This window comes from Ambystoma mexicanum, chromosome 2q (assembly GCF_040938575.1).
Source record: "Ambystoma mexicanum isolate Mex_15411 chromosome 2q, UKY_AmexF1_1, whole genome shotgun sequence".
Lineage (NCBI taxonomy): Eukaryota > Metazoa > Chordata > Amphibia > Caudata > Ambystomatidae > Ambystoma > Ambystoma mexicanum.
Window position 1 is genome coordinate 779,240,804 of NC_090924.1, and position 26,966 is coordinate 779,267,769.

At 45.4% G+C, this 26,966-nt stretch overlaps 1 protein-coding gene across 1 annotated transcript in view; it reads right to left on the reverse strand.

Moving 5' to 3' along the window:
- The window catches only part of ADARB2 (adenosine deaminase RNA specific B2 (inactive)), a 1,587,200-nt gene that overhangs the window by 603,154 nt on the left and 957,080 nt on the right, over positions 1 to 26,966 (reverse strand). The gene's annotated exons all lie outside the window — the stretch shown is intronic.

Sequence of the window (26,966 nt, forward strand, 5' to 3'; positions counted from 1 at the left end):
GTCCAGTTTCTTCCGGCGGGTAAGTCCTGTGTACGGCTTCTTCTTTTTTAGAAGATATGGTCTACCTCGGAAAGAAGCCACCGTGACTCTCAGACAGAGAAAACCCACGGTGACTCCCCTCCGCGACAGCCAGAGGGGAAAAAGCCACTGGAACGGCAAAAAACCCCTGGATCCAATATAGACGTGAAGATTGTGGGAGTCGTCGGCACTGTAGTAGGTTGAATGATCCTTCGCCGAAAACCCAGAAAAATGGTAAGGTCGGCGTGTTTCCGCTAATCGAGGGAAATGGATAGGGCGGTTTATAGGTAGGTACCCCTCGGGGTGGAGGACAAGAGTGAACGGAGAATCCGAGAGAAGAGTCTCCTAGAGCGAAGAAAATCTCAGCAGAGATTCAGCACGGGAACAGAACACAGGAGAAGGCAAACAGGATCCAGAGAAAGGGGGGGGGCCCGTAGGGAACGGGAGGAGGAGAAAAAACAGGAAGATAGCAAGTCAGACTATCAGAAGGAAAACTAGCGCAAGCAACAGGGCGTGGAATAAACTCAGTTGCAACGCGCCGAACCGCCGGCAGCCGAGTGAGATATATACAAACGGCGGCGGCCATCTCGAAAACAACTAGACCGAGTCTGATAGGCGAGGAGGAACGTAATGGAACATTTTAATGGCGTCCTCGTGTCCACCTTCGCCACAAACGCCAGTCGCTGGCGGCCGTGACAATAAGAGGGAAGCAGAAGGCCCTAAGCACCTGAGAAAGCCGCCCTCTGCTACTTTCCAACTAGAATTCTCCACTCAATCAAAACCAGATCAATCTTCCCAGCTACGAAGCTAAGGTTAATAAGGTTAATAAGGAAAATCAGGTGGAATTTTCTTTGGAATCCTCCTCTGCTCTAGACTAGGCACTCCTCGGCCAGCCCACCTTCAAAAAAACCTTGAGAACTATTCTGTTCAAGCAAGCATTGGACCACTCACATTCCTTCCTAGGAAGGTACAGGCCCTTATTCATCCTCTGATGCATGTGGACTATGTACCCCTGCCAGGACCTTGAAAGATTGTTGATCAGTAACTTTCTGTCAGTAGCCCATCTTTGACGAGTATGCAACCACACATGGGTCAGGCAAAACGAGCTGACAACTTGAGCAGTGAGCGGGTGGGGAAGAGAGAACCATGGCGCATACAGTGGCTAGTGCCATTAGGCTACTACAGACAAAGAGGGCAGTGTGAGGAAGCAGGGGCAGTGGTGGGAAAGAGAGGGGGAAGTGGCAGGCAAACCGGCATGGCAGATGGAATCTTAAGAGCTGTGAAAATCCATGGCCACACAAGAGAACAATGCCAGGAAGATCAAGCTCCTGATTGGTTCTCAAGATTGTAACATTCCATTATGGATGCTAATTAGGCAATAACCCCCTCGCCTGGGGGGGGCATTACCGCATCAGGTAATACCCCTGTGGCCCATTGTTACAGGGCCAAGCATAGCGAGGAAGGTCCTTAACAAAGGCCCCAGGGTATTACCTGATGCAGTAATGCCCCCCAGGTGAGGGGCTTATAGAGGGGGGTAAGTGCGTAGAGGGGGTAAGTGCATAGAGGGGGTGAGTGCATAGAGGGGGTTAGTGCATAGGGGGTGAGTGCATAGAGGGGGTTAGTGCATAGGGGGTGAGTGCGTAGAGGGGTTGAGCATGTAGTGGGGATGAGCGCATAGAGCGGCGAGTGGGGTTGAGTGGGTAGAGGGGGTGAGTGGGTACATGCTTAACACAGACAAGAGTGCACGCGCAGGGCAAACAAGAGTGGATAGGGGGGCATAGAACGGACTGAAGCGCATTGTATTGCGTAACGTATAAAGTATGGCTTGGAACGCAGATAACGCTTAAAGAGCATTTAACCCACAATGCCTGGAGTACGCATCCGGAGCGCACGGAACAAACTCGAGCGCACGCGGTAAGCCGGAACGCATTAATGCGGGACCGAAATATCTGGAACAGACTGGGATGCATGGAGTGGATAGGAGTGCATGGAACAGACAGGTGCACGTGACGTATATAGTATGATTTGGAATGCAGAAGAATATCTGAAAGGATATATAACCCATCTTATCCCACCACCACGCTTACTCTCTGCTTACTTCACCACTCAACTAGAACACAGTGATACTATGACACCATTCGGTATAACTGTTCTCATACCAACACTCGCCGCTCACTCCAACTCATTCTAAGTAACCACTGCTGGTAACACACCCCCCCAGCCAGGCGTTCTCCTCAGGCCTAACGCAACCACTTCCGCTCTGGATAAATCCTGCCAGAACGAACACATACTCCTGACTTCTCATTCAACACACCTACCGCTAGAATGCATCTATTACACGGATACCGCACGAGCTTCACACATACCCGGTGCCCACACGCACCGTTTTGACTCTCTCTACTCTCTCTACTGATACGAACTTCGGTTCCCAAGGGTGTTCAACCTACCAGCGCCTTCAGACCATACCAATGGTATATAAGGCGTTATATAAATGCAAAATAACAATAACAATAACAGTAATAATAAACAAAAAAAATAGCTGCATGGAAAGGGAGAAGGAACTACAAATAGGCCCTTCTCCCTTTCCATGGCTGGAAGCCAGTTTGTAAGGAATGGGAAGGGAAGTTGGGGACGGGCACGAGGAACACGCATTTACGTGAGAGGGATTACCTGCAGGTAAGGCACGTAAAAGCACCATTTGGTCCGTGGATGTCAATGTAAATATGGCGCGCCGGGTACTAATGGGTGGTCTACTGTGCAACATCTATAATTTTTTATGGTGGGATGGCCCTTTGCGACAAGGAAGAGATGTGTCGGTTGGAATTGGTTGCAGTGGAATGTTAATCTGAGAAGATGGGTGCGAACAAGGTTTCTGTGTTGTTGAGAAATGCATCCGAAGAAACTAGGTTCTCTGTGAGGGAAAACTTCTAGGTCGTGTAGGGAAACTGTATCTGGTGATATACAGCCTGGCCATAGACTTCTGCAGATATGTTTGTTACCATGGCGGAGCTTGTGTGTTGACCCAGTTGACTTCAGCATGTATTTACGAGTGATTTATTGTTATGGTAGTGTGGAGTGATGTGTTTTGGGTTTGAGGCAGTGATCCAAAGTGTTTGACATTTAACATTTACCAGTTACTCTGGTGTGGATGGACGTGGGGTTAGTGAGGTTATTTGGTAGTTAAGCCTTCGAGGCGTGGCTACGCCTAAGCGTGCCTTCAGTCGTTCGTACCCATTGATGGGACTGATGGTGTGCTGAATCTCCCACAGGTAGACTTAAGCATTGCATCTTTTGCAGAGTTTGTATTTATTGTTATTGGACCCTATTAGTTTCCCTACTAATTATCCAGGCTCTTTCTGATCTGTTTTGTGGATTCATGATTGCATATTCACCTGCCCGAGAAGTTATAATATTTACAGAGTGGTTTGGAAGCACTTCGGATGAGGGTATTTTGCTAACTATTGATGGACTGAGGATGATCCTTAACATTTCGAAGGCATGCGCCACTTTTGATTGTCTGATAAAGAGCTATGGCTTGAGTGCTTTCCTGGAGGCGAGGAGTGCTCCCCGCGTGCTGACTCCTATCAGCGTCAAGATACAAATGCTGGTGATCTTGATTCCAAGCAATGTTATGTCATTTGTTGCAGGGGAGTTGCTAGGTCTGGAAAAGACCCGGGGCTAAGCTGATGTTGGAACTGTTGGGACTGGGGGCTAGCTGGCCTTTTGGCTGTAGCTCCTGAGATTCTATCCGGGGCTACAACCAAAAGATCAGGGGCTATAGCCCCCTTAGCCCCCCTAGCAAAGCCCCTGATTTGTTGTGTTATGCTGTTTGATATTTGTATAGCGCCTACTCTCATTGCTATGGCTTTGAAGCAATATCCCTTCTTGTCGTTTTCGGGCTGTTTTTGGGTCTTACTTGTCTTACTGGTTGTAGTGTTAGGTAAAAGATGTGGAAGTGTGAGTAAATGAGTGTGATGCGCAGAGGAAGAAGGGATGGGCGCAGAAAATATGCAGAGTAGCAGAAACGATGTACCGATCTTTTTTTGGTAAAATAGTAAATTTTTTCTGTCTGACATGGCTTGCACCCGAATAATGTAAGTCCATGTCAGATAAAAGAATGTTTGCCAAAAGCCGGCATTTTTTGGGAATGTACTGCTACTTAAAGATATTTTCCAAGAACAGTAAGTCAAACTTGGTTTCTTTGTAAAAAAAAAACAATTTGTAAATTATGACCAGAGAAAGATGTAACTCACACCTTGTGTAAATTAAACCAAAAATTGGGATTCCTCGTGATTTAGTTACTATGGTTGTGGAGTTGCTTTGTGGTTACAGATTGTGGTGTAACGAAAGGCAGAACCCCCGTTAAGGAGCAGAACAAGTTTATTTATTTATTTGTGCATTTTTAAAGTGCTCACACAGCCAGCGGGCATCGAGGCGCTGTTACAGGAATTGTTCGTTTTTTAGTTGCTTAGTTGTGGGTGCTGTGAGAACTGTTGAGCTACTTTGCAATACACTTGATAACTCAGGTATCCCAAAAGGCCCTCAGTAGCACAGCTCGGTGGTTTAATGTGCCCAAGGCAGATCTCTGGGGGATTAGCTGGTAGGGGGCATGTTTGAGGTCATCTGGCCCTTCCTTCTTTCCAAGATCGATAAAATGGGTGCAGTTGCTTTGGTAATAATAACATCTGTTACTGCAGGGTTTATGCGGTCTAGCGTAAACTCTAGATTACACGCCTGTCTGTGCCTACTGAAACCAATAGGCATTCACCATTTGGAACCTAATAACATCTGTTACTGCAGGGTTTATGCGGTCTAGCGTAAACTCTAGATTACACGCCTGTCTGTGCCTACTGAAACCAATAGGCATTCACCATTTGGAACCTAACTCAGCCCCTTCGTCAACAGAGGGTGTCTTTCCCTTACTCTCCCTGATCCATGGACTCAGCAGATCGCCAGAGTGATGATCAGCCATTGAAATTCATCCGCGGAGACGCACAGAAAATACCTGCCATAATTGCACCTCAGACACTGAGAAGCCCACCCCACCACGTTCCCCCGTGGAATTCCTCTGTGTATGAACATAAAGGAAGCTTGCCTTCTGAATGCTCATTTACTTCTGTGACAAGGGAGAGCGACAGTGCCCTGCTTCCGCGGGCTATAAAAGAACACAGTCAACAGGATTTAGCACTGTTGTTGTAATTAAGGAAACACAATTACTTCTGCAATTAAAGGCAATTTCCGGAGCCTTTGCAGGCTTCCCTTGAGCCTGGAAACATTCATTTTGCTGAAACAAGAAAAATCTTATTTGCCGGGATAATAGCGTTTGGGGCTCATGGAACAGGTGACTTGTGTTCGTAGAGGGAAAGGGCTGTATAAGGCCTTCAACCTAACGAATATTGTTTACTAATTACAAGTTGGCAAATATAACAGAGACGATGTGCCGTATTCTAACTATATTTAGGCATCCATCAAAAGTCCATTGCTTGGTTTTGGCTCCGAAGGACCAAGCCGCTGCCTTGGCCTACATTATGTTCCATTACCTTATGGTGACAGGAGAATGAAACACTGAGAAACCCACATAACAAACTGCAGTGTCATTGAATGAATCTTAACAAATATTTTGCAGTGGAGTTTCATTGCAACTTTTAATTTTAGTAGATCGCTATTCAAACCTAGCTGTCCCAAAGCTTATCTCCATCTATTGATGGTCAGGGCAAAGCAACAAGAGATGGGGTAACATAATGACCTGGAGAAGAAGTCTGCAACATTTGGCTTTCCGGATGTTTTGAAATACAACTCCCATCAGCCCTCGCCAACATAGTCAATGGTGAGGGGTCATTGGAATCGTAGTCCAAAACATCTGGTGAGCTGAAGGTTGCTGACCCTCTGTGGCTATTTCATCTACTGGTGGCGTATGCAAACCAACTACAGATGGGATAACACAATGCCCTATTGCAATTTCTAGTGGCCAAGGCAAATCACTAAGAGGTGAAGCAACACAATGCCCTATTACATGTACTGCTGGCCAGGGCAAAACAACTAGAAGTGGGGTAACACGGTGCCCTATTGCAGTTAGTGGTGCACAAGGTAGACCAATTAGAGGTGGTGTAACACAATGCTCTATTGCATCTACTGGTGGCCAGGGCAACACAACTTTACATTGGGTAACACAATGCCTTATTGCATCTACTGGTGGCTAAGGCAACACACTAAGAGGTGGGGCAACACAATGTCCTTTTACAGGTAGTGGTGCACAAGGCAAATCGCTAAGAGATGTAGTGTTAGGTGAAAGATGCAGTGCCCTATTGCATCTACTGGTGGCCCAGACAACGCACCCAGAGGTTGGGTAACACAATGCCCTATTGCAGTTAGTGGTGCACAAGGTACACCAATTAGAGGTGATTATAACACAGTGCCCTATTGCATCTGCTGGCGGCCATGACAAAACAAGTAGAGATGGGGTAGCAGAGTACCCTATTGCATCTGCTGGTGGCCCAGGCAACACACTAAGAGGCTGGGTAACACATTTCCCTACTGCAGTTAGTAGCACACAAGCTAAAGCAATTAGAGGTGGTGCAACACAATGCCCTTTTGTATCTCCTGGTGGCCAAGGCAGAACAACTAGATGTGGGGCAACACAATGCATTATTGCATCCACTGTGGGCCAATACAAAGCAATCGAAGTGAGGTATTAATCAAACATGGACTCTGAATATTGGGTACTATCCTTGTCATGAATGCAATGCAACTTTCGTAGGAACAAAAGTGAACTCAGCATACCTGTTAAAAATTAGATTGCTTCAGGCCATTCCTGACAGCAGTAAGACGAGAGCAGTTGTCTGGCAGCTGGACTGTGGCATGAACGTATACATTGTATTAAGGAAATGTGGTTACTGGTGAGCTGGCGAGTTGATCCTGACTGTAGTTGCCATTTAGACAAAGCTTAAAGTGAATAATATTGCAGTGCTTTATGAGGATATCGCAAGGGCAACACGTTTGTCTTGGAAGCAAGATAACGCAGAGCGTCACTGGTTTGAATACCAGGCCCATGCTTAGAGCTGGTCTCCGGCTTGAAGCTTGGTAGAAAAGCTCAACTTAATTGTTTTATTTTATTTCAGAAAGGTAGGTCAATGAATTAAAACCTTGCCTCAGAGGTTTTGAAGAGAGGGTCCCTGGAATGCCCCTCCTCACCCCCATGAAAATGACAGCCCTAAGAGAAAAAATGCACAAAGCCACTCACTATTAGGCCAGTTCCCAGGAGGACCAGTGACTGACACGTATGCAGAAAGATATTCTCCCAGACAGCCATTCAAACCTTATCCAATCAATGTCTTTATGGATACAGCTGCTTCAAAAGTGGTCAAGGACCCAAATGCCTCGATGGATGACGTTGACTAGTGCAGATGATCCAATGTGCTGATGTCATTAGTGACACGACAACATAGCAACGTCAGTCACGAAGTACACTTGCAGCCATGCATAATGTTACACAAACACACACGTGAACACACAAAGAGCATGCTTACACAGCTGTGTCGATTGAGGACAGATACATATACATACTGTCAAAGCTTTTATTATTTTTCACATTAGCCAAGTGCAGAAACACTGAACGCAAGGCAATGAAGAGGTATAGAGGAGGTCCCAGACATAGCGTACACCCCAGCCCCACAGTTTGAGGTACCAGTAACAGACTTGCCAAGGCACGTGAAGTACGAGGAGCAATTGAACCATCAGAGAGCTGCACTGAGCCTATGCCCAGTGCCCATCAGAAGAGCAATACCTGTTGAAGTGCCTTTAACCAGACAACCATGGGCAGCTCTGTACCCACTGAGACAACCGTACCAGCAGCTGATACAAAATAAAGACTACTTACAAACTGTCCCGAAGAGACCCAAAGAGTCTTAATGGAGGGCAAATGGTGACGACATAAAAGCTCAGACAGACGTACAGATGAACATAAACGACTAACAGAAGATGACACACAAGGGCAAAATACAAAGAATAACGATGTAATGGACGTGTAAGAAGAAACGATGTAGATACATAAAGAGACATAAGGAAACGTAGCTGTGAAGCAAGATGGAAGTCTTCAACCAGCTAACGCTTGTAAATAGGTTTGGAACGGACGAAGCTAAGAAAACGGTACTGCTTGCAATGCTTTGTAGAAGAATAGAGTGGCATGCACCAATTATATATCTACCTCAATGAAGCACATTAAATAAGTGCGACTCCGTTGTGTAAAAGCAGAATTAAACTCAGGCAGCAAAGGGCTAACAAGGCCAAGATTCATATTCTAGCCAAAGTCAAAGGAAGGAGCGGAATCAAAACTCAGTAAGAAACAGCTCAATGCCTGGGAATTCGAGGTCAACCTAAGGAAGGGAGGAGAGCGGCAGCCTCAGAGAATCGAAACTTCAGAGCATACCAGCCAGCCATTGAAGGTCGAGGTAAAGAGGCCCCAGGCAGGTGGTGAGGCTACGGGAGAATCAAATACACAAATACAAGGAAAATGAAGCAGATTCACGGTGAACAGACACGTGACCAGCCATGGGCGAAGAGGTACCAATGTCTGATGTGACCCAGAACCCGAGGATGCCATAACTTTTCCTGATAAGAAACTACAGTTTCGAGGCCATCCTCAGCCAACTAATTGACACATAGCCCTAAAAGTACTGATTGATGGAAGGGAGGCAGGGTGAATCTAGGGGCATACTGCATCTGGGTGACCATTCTGCATGCTGCTAATTAAAGTGGAGATTTATGCTTAGGGGTGTAACCTACCCAATCACAATGGATCAAATAATCTAGGGTCCTATAGCTTGTAGAACCAATAAGACGTCCTAGTTGTAGTGACGTCTATCACGAATGATGTAGAGGGATGGGCGTAGACGACCACCCGATAAGAGTTATCCAATCCTCACGCTATATTTGCATATTCAGATATAGCACCTATACTTAAATTACCTTTTTCCAACCAATAGAATTGCATGTCAAACTTATGAGTGTTACACATCAATGATGATGAGAATTTACTATAAATGTTACTGTTTGCATGAAGAATTTGGAAGTTGAAGTGAGAAAGGGGATCGCAACACTGCTGATTTCCATTTGTTTCTCCGTTTTTTGTACTTGTCATTAAACGGACTTCCCTTTGCCAAACCATTGAGTTGTCCTTATTGAATTGTGTCGGAGCAAGAGAATCCTCCACCCCATCCTTCTCAAAGTGCAGCTATCTTGTCTTACAGGGACTCGGGGGTGAGCTCTGACCTATGGGCCCGTCAGAGGATGCTCCGTCCTCCTGTACAGAGGTGCAAAGCAAGCTTGCAGATGCTTATGGCAACTAACCTTATGGAACTACAGGATGACATAAGGAGCGTGGAAGGACCAAATACGATTACCTGTGGAAAACATAACATGGTATAGATACACAGAAATCATAGTACAAGTATGAGGATCATATGAGGCCACAAGGCACAGGACGAGTGGCTAGGGGAAGCAGAATCAGGCTGCACAGAACAGGAAGGCCAGGGCTGAAGCCAAGGTCAGAGGCAAGCAAAACAATCCAAAACTAAAATGACACTGGGCAGTTGCCAAAAACAGAAGAAATCCTCACAAATTGCAGACCGGAAGAGCTTGATTTCGTGGTCCTCAACCACATGATGCAGCCGAGCTAGACAATGGTTCTTCACCCGCAGTGGGATGTCAAACGGTTCTCAGCAACACAGACATGAAGTGAAACATGGACGTGTTAACAACGTTCCAACGTTGAGGGCACTCTCACAGGCAAAAGTGATTCTGCTAACAGATACATTGGGAACACATAGTCATTCTCATCACTGTGAATAGGTGCACAGAGTGCTGAGAACAGAGCTGGGTCCCAGGCCTGGGAAGACCAATTCCAGCCAATCAGGGGATAGAAATCCAGGGGTGGATGGCAGAGGGCAAGGATCAATTGTAATCCTGTGACCCTGCAACAATGTAATAGATAGTTTCTTGGGTAAGGGGCAGGCCAGCCACCTGACATGTGAGGACCAATCAGCTAGGCTCTATAGGTGTTATCCATAATGGATACCACTAGATCACCCATTCAAAGGGAGTGGTAGGTTTTTCAGGGAAGGGCACATGTTGTGACGCAAGAGGACCACAAAATGGTCCGACACAGGCTTGGGAGGTGTGATTCTGGGAATGCTCGAATGTCCTCTATTATTCCTGTCAGTTTCTGTAATAAACAAGAGTTCTAACTTGCCCTTGTCTGAGTCCTCTGTTTTTTTACTGGGGGAAGGTTGTTGGTGTAAAAATGCTTGAGGTGTCATACACTTTTGCACCCCCAGCATGAGAAGCCTTTTGTTGGATTGTATTGATGAATAATTTGACATTCATGCCTTGGTAATGTCAAGGATTCCAGACCTTATTAATTCCCTGCACTCTTGCTATCTCAGCACCATAATATGAGCATAACCAAATAGCCTGCTGACCAAGAACATACCTGACCAGTTTGCAGCCCTCCAGGAGTAACAGGGTGTTCCCTTAATGAGCAGTTATGAGCCCAATCCAATACGCATATCTCATGGTTCTTTTTTACAGCAATCCACGTGTGCAGGACGGCATCTCAGAAGACTGCTTGTAGGACACGTGTAGAGAAGATATATACATTGATGAAGAACATTAGGCCTGATAAGAGGAGGGCTAGAAGACAGATCCTAGGGCTTGAAGGAAGATCCTAGGAGAGCGGCTTGCCAGAAATCTAAATAAAAGGCTTTACTTGTGCAAACAAGGACACAACAGGCAGACCGTGGTCCCTGAAGATGGTCCTGCGGACTGAAATGCATTGGACGTTTTAGATAGCCTTTGGGCCTCATTACGAGTTTGGGTGTGGCCATGGTGCTATTAGCTGCCTCTAAAATCGTGTCCGGGTCGGGGTTCCCTGAATGGGGACTTACCAGGTCATTCCAACCTTGGAGGACCCGTCAAGTCCCCATTTAAAAAAACATTCCCCATTCCCATTCGAGCCCCCGTAGGGCTCAATGGGAATGGGGATGGAGCTAATAACGGGCCCGTTAATAACGAGCCTGTTATTAGCTCCTTGGTCCCCTTGCGGGACCCGCAAAGGACGTCTGGTCTGACCAGACGTTCTGTGCGGGTCCCGCAAGGGAACCTCGTAATAGGGTGGAATGGGTTTACCGGCACCGGCACAATGGTGCCGATAAACCAATTCCGCCTACCTCCTAATGAGGCCCTGTGTCTTTGAAATGAACATTCTTTTTATGGATATTTCACTGATTATTAACATAGAACTCAATATTGTGAGTTATTCACACATGGTTCTTCCAAACTCCTGTGTCATCCCAACCCAGGAACAATTCCTACATATCTCATGCTTACACATCTTTGCTAGGTGTCACCCAACGGGGAGTTAGTTGATACACACACAGCAAGTGCCACACCATGTTTTCTCAAGGAGCCATCTGCAAAGCTCTTCTTAGCATGCGCATGCACAAAGCTTTACTGTGATGCCATTTAAAGATCCAGTGCGCATGTGCATTCCCACACACCTCAACTGTACACAATTAAATGCATGGCAATGGGCCCTGGTGATGCCTGCTTGTGCTGCGCTTTTGTTTTAACATTTCTAAATTTCTAGACAGATTAAACGTTGGGTGCCATCCCACGGAAAATGACCCTTTAACAACCACCTGTTCGACCCCCTCCTTGTGATTTTGCTGGTTTACTGGTGGGTTGTAAAAGGAAGCATGGGCACCCAGGTGGTCCCAGGTTTTGTGGCCTTTTAACACTCCAACCAATAAACAGGTGGCAGTGCTAGCGGCTGCGCGCGTGCGTAGTGGAAGCCATAACAAAGAAGCCATATTGATTCCGTCAGCATTTTTGTAACAATCCTGCGGAATCCATGCGGATTCACGTCTGTCCGTCCAGATCAAGATCAGATGTGTGTGGAGATGCTGCTCGTTTTCCTGCGCATAGCAGGGGACACGGGTGGAGTGGATCTTTCGTCGCGTGGTTGCGTGCCCCCACCCAATCATGGAAATAAATGCAAAGTGCAATTTGCCATCAATTCAACAAGAGGCCCTTAGTGGTACTAGGCAGCAGCTGCTCTGTTTTTGCTCTCTGGATTGAAACATGGGACCATTACCTTGTGCTTTTATTTACCACTGCACATTCATACATATCAGCTAAGACAGTGTCATCATTTAGATGATGGTTATGGACAGTTAGCAAGAATCCTATTTCCATTAGCCTACTGAAACCGAGCTGACATTTCCAGTTTAGAAAGGCAACGCGAGTTCAGAAAAGTATGTCAAGGTGTTTATCATTTGCTAATTTATTCCTGTCTACTTGCTAATGTGATTATAACAGCCTGATTCCTTTCGACAACCACCTGCAGAACTTTAAGCAGAAAAACAACACAATACCAACCAAACATTGCCACGAGGATTCAATACGTTTGGCACTTAAATGCGCTACTTAGATCTCTAGGCTATATCGCCATCAATTGATGGCATGGTGGCAGATGTGAAAGGGGGCAGGAACCACCCAGATAGCTTTTCCCGCCCTATGGCCTTCAATCTGAGACTTTATGGATAGTGCGACTTCATGTGTGTCACCTTATTTATTTATTTATTTATTTATTTATTTATTGCATTTATTACTCGCCCAAACCCTTGGGTACCACGGCGATGTTACAGACAGCTTGTTAAAACATTTCTTAGAAATTGCCAATCGGGCGCAGTGCATGTGAATACAAAATAATCATACACGAAGACATTTAATGCAGGGCTTCAGTACAGTGATATTTCCTGAAGCATGGAAGGGGATTTTAGTCTTGGTTAAATAGCCACGTTTTCAGGGATTTCTTGAAGCCTGAGAACGTTTGCTCATTTTTGATGGGGAGGGGAAGAGTGTTCCAATATGTGGGTGCGAGGTATTGGAAACTACTGCCTCCTGCCTTGGTTGCCTTGTAGCGGGGGATGGCTAGGAGTAGTTGACTGTTAGATCTGAGGGGCCTCTTTGATACTTTTTTGGTGATGGCGTGGTTGAGGTAGATGGGGACACAAGAGTGGATGCATTTGAATGTGACGCACAGGGCTTTGAATGTGACCATGGCTTTGATGGGGAGCCAGTGATGGTTTCTTCTAATATTTGAGATGTGATCTGACTTCCTTAATCCAAGGGCCGCCCGAAGGGCTTTATTTTGAATAAGATGTAGTTTGTTTAGATTGGCTTTTGAGGTACCCAGGTAGAGTACGTTGCAGTAGTCGAGCCTGGATAAGATTAAAGCTCTTGCCAGCGTGATACAGTTGGTGGGTGTCAAGAATTGGCGACTGAGAGCAATAAGTTTTGCGGTGTAGGAGGTAGAGGAAGAGAGGGCGTTAATGTGCTTGGTCATGGTGAGGTTGGCATCTAGGTAGACACCTAGTGTTTTTACTTGTTTGAGTACTGATATGTGTGTGCCATCGATGTTGATGGATGAGTAATCAGCATGTAATGCTTCTATTTTGGATTGGGAGCCCACAATGAGAACCTCAGTCTTCTCATCATTGAGACAGAGGCTATTTAGTGCCATCCAATTTTGGATTATGGCATATATTTTGTTGATAGTGTCGGTGTCTTGAGTGTAGTCTCCCGATAAAGGGATGAGGATCTGGGTGTCATCTGCAAAGTTGGTGTAGATGACACCCATGTCGTCTAGCGCTGAGAAGAGGAGTTTAGTGTATGCATTGTATAATGTTGGTGAGAGACAGGAACCTTGGGGGACACCAATGGGTACTATGATGGGGTTGGCGGCTTCTTTACCTATGGCGACCCTGGAGGTGCGGTCAGCAAGAAAAGATTTGATCCAGGTAGTAGCTTCGGTGGAGAAGTTGAAGTCTTTCGCTAGTGTGGCGCACAGTTTATTATGGTCTACTAAATCAAACGCTGCAGAGAGATCGAGTAGGAGGAGGATGCAGAGTTTTCCTGAATCTCTGATGGTATCCATCTGGATTTTTAAGTCAAGGAGCGCCGTTTCTGTGCTATGGTTGGGGCGGAAGCCTGATTGCCTCGTGCCAAGGAGGTGGTTTTGTTCAAGGTGAGTTTGGACTTGGTTGTATGCTAATTTATCCAATATTTTGAGGAGAAATGGGACAGTTGTTATTGGCCTGTAATTAGTGGGCACAGTAGGGTCTAGGGTAGGTTTCTTCAGGAGAGGGGTGACCCAGGCTTCTTTGATGCTAGCTGGTACTAGGTTAGTATTGAAGGATGCGTTCACGAAGTTGGTGATAATGGGGGTGAGGGTGTGGGCGCAGGATTTGACTACTGATGCGGGGACGGAATCTCCTTTGCAGTTGGAAGCTTTAAGTTTGGCGATGGTGTCAAACACTACATTTTGGGATACTGGTGTGAACCTTAACTAAGACTTCGAAAAACCAATCTGCCTACTAATGCAAAAGGGGACTTCCACTAGAAGGATCCCAGGACCCCCACACGAGTCACTTATATAGGAGTGACTGGATACTAAAACTATAACCTTGCTTCTTGTAGGCCAAGTGATCAATAAACTATCACTATTTCCTTTTGGTCCGTAGATCCATATCATCCTCTTTTTGTAGATTTACTATTAAATGCCATTATTACATATTAATTCTGTTAAATGCCTTTTTGTTTTGTTACATATTGAGGTGAGTGTACTGTCATAATGTTGCAAGCCTGGGCATCATGGTAAACACCTAGTTCAGGGTCTGCAACCTTTGACTCTCCGGATGTTTTGGACTACAACTCCCATCACCTCTCACTATTGAATGGTGGCAATGGCTGATGGGTATTGTACTACAAAACACCTGGAGAGCCAGACGATGCAGACCCCCGACCTAGATCATCACTTATCGAGTAGGGTGCTCACTTTGACATTTGTGCATATGCAGGTTCGAATCCTGGAAGGGCCAAGCTCATCCTTCCGAGGTCAATGAATGAGTACTACCCACCATGGGTAATAAGCAGCGCTCAGATGTCTGAGGGTTCATAGCGCTATATAAGTGCAAATTATTATTATAAATCACGGTGCCACAGTTAGATCACTGTATAATGAGCTGGTGCTGCTTCTGTGTATTTGATGTGCACTTTTCTGGGCCCACTCTGCAGTCACAGTTCAAGAGCAAGGTGCGTGAAAACTGTTCATTTAATGTCACTCTCCTTCTCTTGGCCCTGGGTTCTTCTAAATGATTGGCCGCGTTTTGAACCGAGCTCTTTGTTCGGTGGGGGGTCAGTGTAACGCATTCAGCGAGGCTTGAAGCCTAGGCTGGGTCTTGGCACTTTGTTGTGTGCCAGTTGGAGTTCATCTTCCACATCTGTAGCATTGCCTTACCAAGATCAAGGAGTGGACAGCAGTTCGTTTTTTTAAAAGAAAACTGGAAATGTCCTGTCGAGAGATGGTTAGAAGACATTTCTGCAGATGCTTGCATTTCTAAACTGGTGATCTTAAAGAAGACACTGAGGTTTTTGATCAAGGCCCACATCAATCCTGCATATTACAAAGATAGTTTGAGCGGGCCATTTCTATCTGGCACCGCTTAGAGCTAGTAAAGATCTTGATCCCCAGTCCGATTTTCATACCACCATTGAGCATCTGATATTCTCTTGAAATAGGGTGACCAGATTTAGAAATTTAAAAACCCAGATGGGCAAAAAACATAAAAGTAGTGCTAGAACCCAAAGCCCATACAACCCCCCATCTCTGTCTACCCCCCACCATGCGATCAAACATTAAAATAAATATCTCCAGCACTTCTCATATATATGAGCTGCAGGGTTATCTCAATAGCGCTTTGAGGAGTTTTTGCTTTGAGTGTTGTTAGGGGGTCTGCAACGCTTGTGTATTACTAGTCTCTGTGGTGCAATCAGTAAACACATATAGTTATTACCTAAAATGAAGGTAGTTCGAGGCTACTTATGGAGTGTGTCATAATGGGAAGGTGGATAATCAAGTTGTTTATTATTTAAAATGTCAGATTACATTGTTTTCTGCAGAGGGCACCTTCCCTTTCCCAAAGCTGGGGCAAGGTTTTTAAATCTAAAAAACTCTTCGAGGCAGTGGGGGTGGTATGGGTGCAGAGATCTTAATCCTCGTACAGTCCTGGAAAAACCGGGACGTTGTGTCACCGTATCATGAAAGGACTGTTAGAACTTGGTAGCGTTTCCTACGGATGGCAGTGCTACGTTCTGCAGCCAGGCTAGTGTGGGGGCATAAGGTTAATAGTCACATAATGACTGCCATTCCTCACCAGCACCAAATGCCTGAAACAGCCTTTGTTCAGTACAAAGTAGGCTGCCACAGTGCATTTTGACTTCAGCCCTGCAGGACTACAAGGATGAATAGAGGTTAAAACGCCAAATCTGACAACACAGTTCTACAAACCAAGAGCCAACACAATCTTAAAGGTAAGACAGGCACAGTCAAGAGATGTACATCTTTCACCTTCCTCTGTGGTACCGTGGGCCGAGGGGAGGCTTGAAAGAGGTTCCCTAGTGACCCAAAAAGAGATGTATAACAGTCCAAAATGGAGGTATGTCCATAAAAAGGTTCTAAACAAATATATACACTTTAATTAAACACACCATGTACCATAATAACCAGCTAGAAAAACGCTACACAAACCCCACCCCTGAGGAAAGAACACAGAATAAGCAAATATAGTAGACAAAGCCCTTTGGCTAATGAATCAGGGTTGAAAGGCCAGCAAAAGCAAACATGTTCTTGGAAAAGGATATGTACTTGTGAGCAAAGCAGGTTCAAAGTGACCTAACAAGCCTCTAGGGCCCATTAATGGACATAGGGGGCAGTTAGCAGTCCATAGTATCTTGTTTGCAGTGCTTGGTGTTTTGGCAACCCTGAACCAGACTTCTTGGTGCTGTGCGCAGATTGGGAGAGAGAAAAAGGCAGCAACAGGGGGCCTGATGAGCAGTTCAATGGAGAAACACCACTAGGATCCCGGCTGTCCTGGCTCTCATGGTGCTTTGAGTCCCAATCCACGGGCTCAGGGAAAAGATGAGTCATTTTCTCATGCTCCCAAACACGGGGGAGGCTGGCACACAACTGCAGGGGTCCTCCAACACAGTGAGGTCCTGGGAACCGCTGTGGCAAGCAGAGAGGCAAGTCCTGTTCCAGTACCAGATCACACCAATGGTTAGAGGAAAGAGTGGACCTCTGCCTCGAAAGACCTGCCTTCACCTTACAACTGGAGGACTTTAGAGAGGACTGCTCCCTCAGCAGGGTCCAGCGAAATATTCTCAAAGATGATCCAAAGATGCTTCAAGATGATTCCCAAGATGATTCAAAGTGGTGGGAGACCCCTTCTTTTACAGGCAAAAGTCCCCAGGTGATTGGGCTAAAGCTAGCCTGCTTTAGGGGTCCAATCCCTGCTCCAGAAATGTTTGGACTTTGCCCTTATAATGTTAAACCCAAAGTGCTTTGCTCCAGAGGAAGTGGAGGGAACTGGACAGAGAAAGAAATTCAGAGAGACTCAAAATGGTAGAAGTGTCCTCACCTTGAACAGAGCTCCTCGACTACTCTTAACTCTGCCCCTTCTCAATAGAAGCAAAGGTCTTTAGCAATGCAGCCCCTGGTGTGAGGCTTGGCTCTCTGTGAAGGGGTGTGCATTTGTATTCCTGTTCCCAGGCTAGCATCCTGTGGAGTGGTTGTCCTGGGTGAAAAGGCGTTACATGCCCTTACAAAGGAACAAAGAGAAGCAATTCCCCAAGGCTACATTCCTATTAGTGGACAGGGGTGGGCCTTGTTTGAGAGGAACATGCATAATTTTTCGACAGCTGAACTGGGCCCACATGGCTGACACATGTGCAAATCATGAATGTGGCTACGATAATTATGTGAATACCATCCGCCATACCCTAACTCAGGTATGAATTTACCAGGAACAGGACTCATAATTATACGGTTTTTGGAACAGGGATGCATATTTTAAATGCAGCCCCTGGCTGCAGAGCCTAATATGTCACTGCAGCTGTCCAGAGGGCACCTGTGATCTCTGAACCTGCTCTGTGCCTCTGGTGGAGCAGGTGCTTCCGAATCAGGATTTTGAGCAGCCGGGCACAATTACACGCTATGCTTTTGGCATGGAGCTTATGGCAGGGGAATCTGATCAGCAGGTTTCTCTTTCAGAGATGGAATTACCTGCATCGTTTTATTGCTTAATACATTTCAAAAAAGCCAAGGCTTTCACGCCCTTGCCAGATGGCAATCCATCACAGAATTATCTGGCTAACAATCTGAAATGTTGAGGCAGATGAGCCACTGACAAGGTAGAGAGATCTTAAGTATTGCTGTGTGTCTATAAGAGCAGTCTTTGCTTGGAAAAATGTTCAATTTCTTACAAAGTGTTCCTCCACAGCTTTTAGATCATGTTTTTGTGGGTGTCATTCTTATTCATTCGTTAGAGCTCATAATGAGGTATAGGAATACCCTTTTATTTCTATTGTTCTAGGAGAGCACTTGCTAGAAGTTTGAGCAGGTTGTTCTCTGGTTTTTAGTTGCTGTAAACCTGGAGGGTGAAATTGCACACTCTCTATATTGTTTAACTTATTTTAACATGAACATGCTCATGGACACTTGTGTATGATTCATAACTTATTCATAACAAGTAAATAAATGAATATGGATGTAGAGGATAACGGGTGTATGGAAAGATCCATCAGGTAGACATTACAGTTTTAGTCTTAAATGGCCTCCAAAAATGATAATCTCCTTTTTAAGAACACTTAGCTATGTGTTCTCCTTTTCCCACTGCCTGACAGTAGGATGACATTTAGCCATCACACAAATTGGTTGGGCCTGCTAATTGCTGTAACATACATCCGAGTGTCAGTGAACAGTGGGCCAAGCCAGAGGACACCAGCTTTAGGAGAGGCATCATACACTTGTCATAGATGATGGGTGGGGTGTCCAGACTCGACTGAGCCCATAAACCAAAACCTTCTAAGAATGTCTAAGTGTGTTATACCTTCAATGGAGGGTCTGACCTAGCATAGGTGTTTGGGTCTTTCTTTGCCAACCTCTGACAAGCAGAAGTGTAATATAGCAGAATTCAAGGTTTAAAGGGTCATCAATAGAGCTTAGCAACCCAATATGCCTATGAAACATGTGTTCACTATCATTAGGATATTTTTGCAGATGTAGTGCATCAGTAGCATAGAGAGGTCTGAAATACAAATGGATACAAAGTAGGAGATGGTACTTGTCCAGGTGGGCATGAAACTGCTTGACCATTGAATTCTATATTACTTTTTTTTAATGAGTGATGCAATGGTGACATAATATGTGGTTAGAGAGGGTTGTCAGATCAAGAGAATGCATGGGCTCGTTTAGTTTTAGTTTAGTTTATTATTTGATAATGCGCTCCAAACACAAGGGAAGCCGGGCGCAGCAGTTACAAGTATACTTGAGCTTGGTTACATACAATAATACAATAATACATGAAGAAGGTACAGTACAATTGTTGTTAACGATTAGCAAGCAGGTAAGAAGGTACAGGCCGAGAGGCACTATTATGCAACGAAGGAGTCAGATCAGGGATCAGGAAAATCATATCAGTTATTCACAGTGGTTAGTCAGTGGTAGGTCCAGGGAAGGAGATTTAGTGGTTAGTTGTCATTCGTTAGTTGTCATTCGACCAGAGCCAGTTCTTCACGTGGCGTCTAAAGCTCGTATATGGTAGATTAGCTCTCAATGCAGAGGGCAGGGCGTTCCATGCGCAGGCAGCTTTCACGGGGAAACTGGAAAGATTTCTATTAACAGCAGCTTCGATGGGTTTAAGAGAGTCTAGCAGTGAAAGGATAACTGTGAAGGTGATGTTAGAAAATTGAAAGCTAGGGTTGTCAGAGATTGTGGTTGATCCTGGGACGGGAGGAGAAGGTGGAGACAAAGTTGCTTGCACAAACTGGAAGACACTTTGATTATGATCTGAATATTACTTTGATAGAGGTCTAGCAGATTTGAGATCTCTCAATCTACTAAGATTTTGGGTTGTATTGACCATCATAATGATCGTAGACCAGTAGCCCTACTTTGCTGCTCAGATGGATGTGTGAGAGGCTGAACTCTGATTTCTCTAGGCCAACTTTACAACCTTTGAGTGCTGTTTTTAGCAATGTCGTTCAGCCTGGTGACTTGTACTCGTTTGGCTCTGTAGTCTATTATTTTGAATCCATACAGAGAATGAATACCTTCCAGTAAATCAGAAGTGACTCCTTATTACTTGAACAAAGTCTTCCTCACTGGACCATGGACACAATTAATAAGGCTAATGGAGGAAGATGATTAGAATTGTCCAAATGCCTGAACAGCCCACACTGGACCACGCGCCCTGGGATAATCTGCTTTGATGTTCATACTTGGTTAAATCTGTGATCCACCTTCACTACATACTTCCCATTATAGGATAGGTGATCAGCAATTTACAATTCACAAAGGTTATCTGCCCTCTTCGAGGGCCAATGTGTTGTTCAAAACTCCACCACTCATTGACTAATCAAAGGAGCCAAACACTTGTCTAATTTGCATGAACTAATCCTCTCTGTGCTATAAGACTATGTGCTATAAGACACTGCATGGACATAATAGACTTGATCTCCCTACATAATTTTAACATAATTCTATCATGAAAACCTGGTTCGGTCAGGACACCTGACGTATTTTATTTGACTTGTTCCTCCCATGCAGTAACGCATTATGGTAAACAGACTTTCAGACTGCGTAGGCAGCATTGTTGTTATTTTGACTCACTCCATCCAAACAAGACTCCTTCAATGAAAACCTATCAGTGGGGTGGAATTAGTTCTTTGTCTTGTACTGTTTTACTGTCTCAGACTCATTACCTTATATAAGTATATGGACCAACTGGCCTGGGGACATAATTTCCAGGTCTTTATGCATACTAAGTAGGTGTATTTAAACAACGCTACTGTCCTGAGGGTCGTCAATCTTCATGGTCGGAGCACCACTATATATCTAGGGCGTATGTAAAATATCCACCTTCAGCAGTCAATCTTTGGGCCTAGGCACCAAGCTAGCCGATCACTGGATTTAGTTCTTTTAAAGCATTTTTCCCATTCATTTCATGTAACTTGGTCAGATTCTTTTATTATTCAGTTTGAATGTGTGTTCATGTCTATAAAGAGCTCTTGTACCATTTTCAAGCAAAAACACAAACAATTGATCCTGTAAAAATATGAATATTTCCAAATTCGTGGACTACTTATTGTTCACCAAGCGTTAGACAACAAGTTAGACATCACCTGGATAAGGCTTTTTCATTGGCCGGTTCTATGAAGGGCTTCATAAATGAGTCTATCAAAGTTCTATAACTCCCCAGTACACTTAATAGCAGCAGCTAGTTCCCCTAGGAACTCCCCCCTGGTAAAGAAGGAACAAGGTAACTGCAAAACATACAGAGGTCATCAGATGAAGCAAAGATCAAACAACAACTCATTTTTTCAACTTGATGATTAAGAAAGAAACAATCCTGATCTCACAGATGTGTCTCTATCAAGATAATCTAGTGGCCTTTAAATACTCACAAATATGAATATGTGTTATCCTATATGAGTCCAGGTGCCCTGTAGCCGCTAAAAACATGAACATCTCATTACAACAATTTTGACACTACGTTATTTTTGTCTGAAGTCATAGAGCAAATAAACTTGGATATTAACAATACTTTGTTGACTAATGTAACATAGAACTCAGAGCACTTAACACCCCCTGTAAATCACATTTAGGATTTCACCTCTTTAATAACTGCCATGTTCCCTAATTTAACAAGAGTGTGGAGGTCCCTCTACTGAGAATGAACATGGTTCAAATAACCTGTTCTATGGAAATACTTCCACCCAAGAGGGTCTAAAACCACATTTTAGCTCATTGAACATTCACAGAGGAGAAATATCTATTTGCTTATCAGTCGGTTCCCACCCACAAGAACAGTCCAGCACCAACATGCTAGGCAAATCTCCTTTCAACAAGAGTACCATTAGCAACCCCAGACATGTGTTTCAGCCTAGTCAAGCCTCGTCAGTGAGGTGAAGCTGAGCCTCTCTAAGACACAGTGAGCAAGGGGTCAATGTCTAGATTACCCTGCGTTACTTAGGGTGAAACTCCAAGTTTTACAAAGTTACAAAGGAGTGTGAGAGCACCTCTACTGAGAACGAACATGGGCCAAATACCCTGTTCTATGGAATGTATTCTACTCAGGAGGGTCTATAACCACGTTTTAGCTCACTGCACACTTCACAGAGGAGGAGGAATTCCCATTTGCATATCAGTCTTTGTCCCACCCAGAAGGGCAGTCCAGCACCGAAATGCTAGGCAAATCTCCAGGCATTCTAATGCATATTTACAGTGGAAACACATATGTGTCATGATAATGGCATTACTGGCAATAGAAATGCATCATGATAATCTGTTGTAAAATGCTCCTGTGGATTGTTAGTGCCCTGGAGTCTATTGGATTTTTGCAGACTGGTTGTACATTGCGTGCATTTTTACTCCTATTTTCACAAAACGTTTACTTTATTTTATATTGTGTATATGCTAAAATGATATGTGTATTTGTCAAAAGGTTTTATAAACTATATCACAATAAGATAACATTTTAACAAATGTACTGTCAATCAAATCATGGAAAAGAAGTTCTCGAAAACACCATGAATCCGCTTGGACTGCTTCAGTCTCAATGCCTGCACATGCTTGCTTTCTCCAGTTCAGCTTAAATATCCACTGCAACAGCTCATCATCCAGCACGGACGCCATGAATTCTCTTGGACTGCTTCAGTCTCACTCCCTACACTGCTTGCTTGCTCCAGTTCAGCTTAAATATCCACTGCAACAGCTCATCGCCCAGCACTCACACCATGAATCCTCTTACACTGCTTCAGTCTCTCTCCCTGCACATGTTTTCTTGCTCGAGTCGAGCTTAAATATCCACTGCAACAGCTCATCCCCCAGCACTGACACCGTGAATCCTCTTACACTGCTTCAGTCTCTCTCCCTGCACATGCTTGCTTGCTCCAGTCCAGCTTAAATATCCACTGCAACAGCTCAGTACCCAGCACTGACACCGTGAATCATCTTGGACTGCTTCAGTCTCTCTCCCTGCACATGCTTGCTTGCTCCAGTCCAGCTTAAATGGCCACTGCAACAGTTCATCACCCAGCACTGACACTGTCAATCCTCGTGGACTGCTTCAGTCTCACTCCCTGCACATGCTTGCTTGCTCCAGTCCAGCTTAAATGGCCACTGCAACAGATCATCACCCAGCACTGACACCGTGAATCCTCGTGGACTGCTTCAGTCTCACTCCCTGCACATGCTTGCTTGCTCCAGTCCAGCTTAAATGGCCACTGCAACAGATCATCACCCAGCACTGACACCGTCAATCCTCGTGGACTGCTTCAGTCTCACTCCCTGCACATGCTTGCTTGCTCCAGTCCAGCTTAAATGGCCACTGCAACAGTTCATCACCCAGCACTGACACCGTCAATCCTCGTGGACTGCTTCAGTCTCACTCCCTGCACATGCTTGCTTGCTCCAGTCCAGCTTAAATGACCACTGCAACAGATCATCACCCAGCACTGACACAGTGAATCCTCTTGGACTGCTTCAGTCTCACTCCCTGCACATGCTTGCTTGCTCCAGTCCAGCTTAAATGGCCACTGCAACAGTTCATCACCCAGCACTGACACCGTCAATCCTCGTGGACTGCTTCAGTCTCACTGCCTGCACATGCTTGCTTTCTCCAGTTCAGCTTAAATATCCACTGCAACAGCTCATCATCCAGCACTGACGCCATGAATTCTCTTGGACTGCTTCAGTCTCACTCCCTACACTGCTTGCTTGCTCCAGTTCAGCTTAAATATCCACTGCAACAGCTCATCACCCAGCACTCACACCATGAATCCTCTTACACTGCTTCAGTCTCTCTCCCTGCACATGTTTTCTTGCTCGAGTCGAGCTTAAATATCCACTGCAACAGCTCATCCCCCAGCACTGACACCGTGAATCCTTTTACACTGCTTCAGTCTCTCTCCCTGCACATGCTTGCTTGCTCCAGTCCAGCTTAAATATCCACTGCAACAGCTCATCACCCAGCACTGACACCGTGAATCATCTTGGACTGCTTCAGTCTCTCTCCCTGCACATGCTTGCTTGCTCCAGTCCAGCTTAAATGGCCACTGCAACAGTTCATCACCCAGCACTGACACCGTCAATCCTCGTGGACTGCTTCAGTCTCACTCCCTGCACATGCTTGCTTGCTCCAGTCCAGCTTAAATGGCCACTGCAACAGATCATCACCCAACACTGACACCGTGAATCATCATGGACTGCTTCAGTCTCACTCCCTGCACATGCTTGCTTGCTCCAGTCCAGCTTAAATGACCACTGCAACAGATCATCACCCAGCACTGACACAGTGAATCCTCTTGGACTGCTTCAGTCTCACTCCCTGCACATGCTTGCTTGCTCCAGTCCAGCTTAAATGACCACTGCAACAGATCATCACCCAGCACTGACACAGTGAATCCTCTTGGACTGCTTCAGTCTCACTCCCTGCACATGCTTGCTTGCTCCAGTCCAGCTTAAATGGCCACTGCAACAGTTCATCACCCAGCACTGACACCGTTAATCCTCGTGGACTGCTTCAGTCTCACTCTTCAGTCTCACTCCCTGCACATGCTTGCTTGCTCCAGTCCAGCTTAAATGACCACTGCAACAGATCATCACCCAGCACTGACACCGTCAATCCTCGTGGACTGCTTCAGTCTCACTCCCTGCACATGCTTGCTTGATCCAGTCCAGCTTAAATGGCCACTGCAACAGTTCATCACCCAGCACTGACACCGTCAATCCTCGTGGACTGCTTCAGTCTCACTCCCTGCACATGCTTGCTTGATCCAGTCCAGCTTAAATGGCCACTGCAACAGTTCATCACCCAGCACTGACACCGTGAATCCTCGTGGACTGCTTCAGTCTCACTCCCTGCACATGCTTGCTTGCTCCAGCCCAAATATCCACTGCAACCGCTCATCGCCCAGCACGGACCAAATGCATTCCCCAAAGCAGAACATGCCATCGTGCAGTCACGTGTCAGATGCATGCACATTACTGCCCACAAACAATAATATCATGTCTATGAGAATGTGTGCAGGAGAGAGTTCCGTGCGGCAGCCATATTAATATGTTGATACAAAACATACCGTTTTCTGATGTAAAATGGGAAATATCTAAAATATCATTACGACGGAATTCGCTTTGTGCACTTTGAAAGCATGGCTGTGACGTAGGCTATGGCATTTTGGAGGTACACACATTGCTTCTTCATTTACGAACCCTGTTGTCCTTCATTGCAAAACACACTGGCTGATGTGTCATCATCTCGGAATTAAAAACATGCCTGGCTTGTGAATAACAGTGGACTGCGATGTGTTACGCTTTCATTGTTTTACTTTGCCACTTTGCAAGGCTCCTCCCACTTTCAGTCTTGCAGTTATGACGTCAGATGGCAGCACACGTGTCTCCCCAATCAGATGGTTCTGCATATCATCTGTGAGCATGCAATTTCCCAGGCAAAGCCCCTACAAGGAACCATTTATGGAAGCACACATAGCTGGATAAAGACGGCATATGAATGCCAAAGACTTCCTGCATGTTTTATGACTCTCTGTGATAGTTTGCCAATCCTGCGAGCACACGGCCCCATGCACCCCAGCCAAAGCCTCAGAGGAGAGCATACCTGAGCAAATCTCCCGTGAGCAGGAAATAGCTTCAAATCACCCTCCTTGTTTTCCTTTCTGCCTTAAATGCCACGCAGGGATGAGTAGACAGGTACTACTTGATCACACTGAACGCAAGCAACCACCAAAAGTGACCCTCTTCTTTCTCTCGTCTAGCCCCCATGGCTCCAACCTTCTGACGGCTAGTAATGTGATAGTGAGCAATGGCCCCACGTATTGTTCCACATTTGTGTAATAATTCTCATAACTGTATTGAGATTTATCTCACACAATTTATGTATTAACAGGCAGTGCAGTTTTTTCAGACACAAACCAGTTCAGCGGATTTTTTGTCACCAAATACAATATGTGGTAATGTGTTAATAAATCTTTGGTGTCTGTTAAATGCACATATGGGTCATAGCTTGTCTTGCCCGAGCACTCCTCTGTCCCAGGGATAGGTGCTAGCACAGCAAATGCACAGATCTGCAGCTGATTTCTGGCACACACCAGCAACCCACAGACTGCAGAGTCTTCTGAGCGCTATCTGCACATTGAAAAACACGTGCGCCGTTTGTGCTGTAACTCAGTTTCAGAGCAGATCTGTTCTCAGGTCTGGGGCTAGCCAAGACACAACCAACGAGATCTGCTCGGGCAACTCACGTTTCATCAAGCAGAGGCTGTCAGAAGTCTCGGCATGGGAGCTGGATACAGATACCGCCAAAGCTTCTTCTTCTTCTTAATTATCGGAAGCGTGGGCGGACACACATAGGCGCTTCCCCATCCTATAGGATGATGTGCACCGTACCCACTAATTATTATTTGGCTCCATTTAAGCTCACAACTCCTCCCCGTCTGCCTCACAAAATCCAACATCACACTATTCCTCCTCCTGCCTCAAACTGGTATGTATATCCTGCAATTCAGAGTTACTTTATTGTTAGGGTGAGTATTGTGACCAATGAAAACAGCAGAGTGCAACTTCTATTGTTCAATCACAATGGTTTGTTGCCGAATCACTGCAAGACATGTTTCAAATGTTAAATTGTGGGCATTCCTATTCTCCCATAATGCTCTTTGCTTTTATGCAAATTACCAGGATTGGGTTTTGTGAAGAGATACTCTGTTGCGTGACTTGACCTGTGACCTAGCCTGGGGCCACACCCCTCTCCCTGACT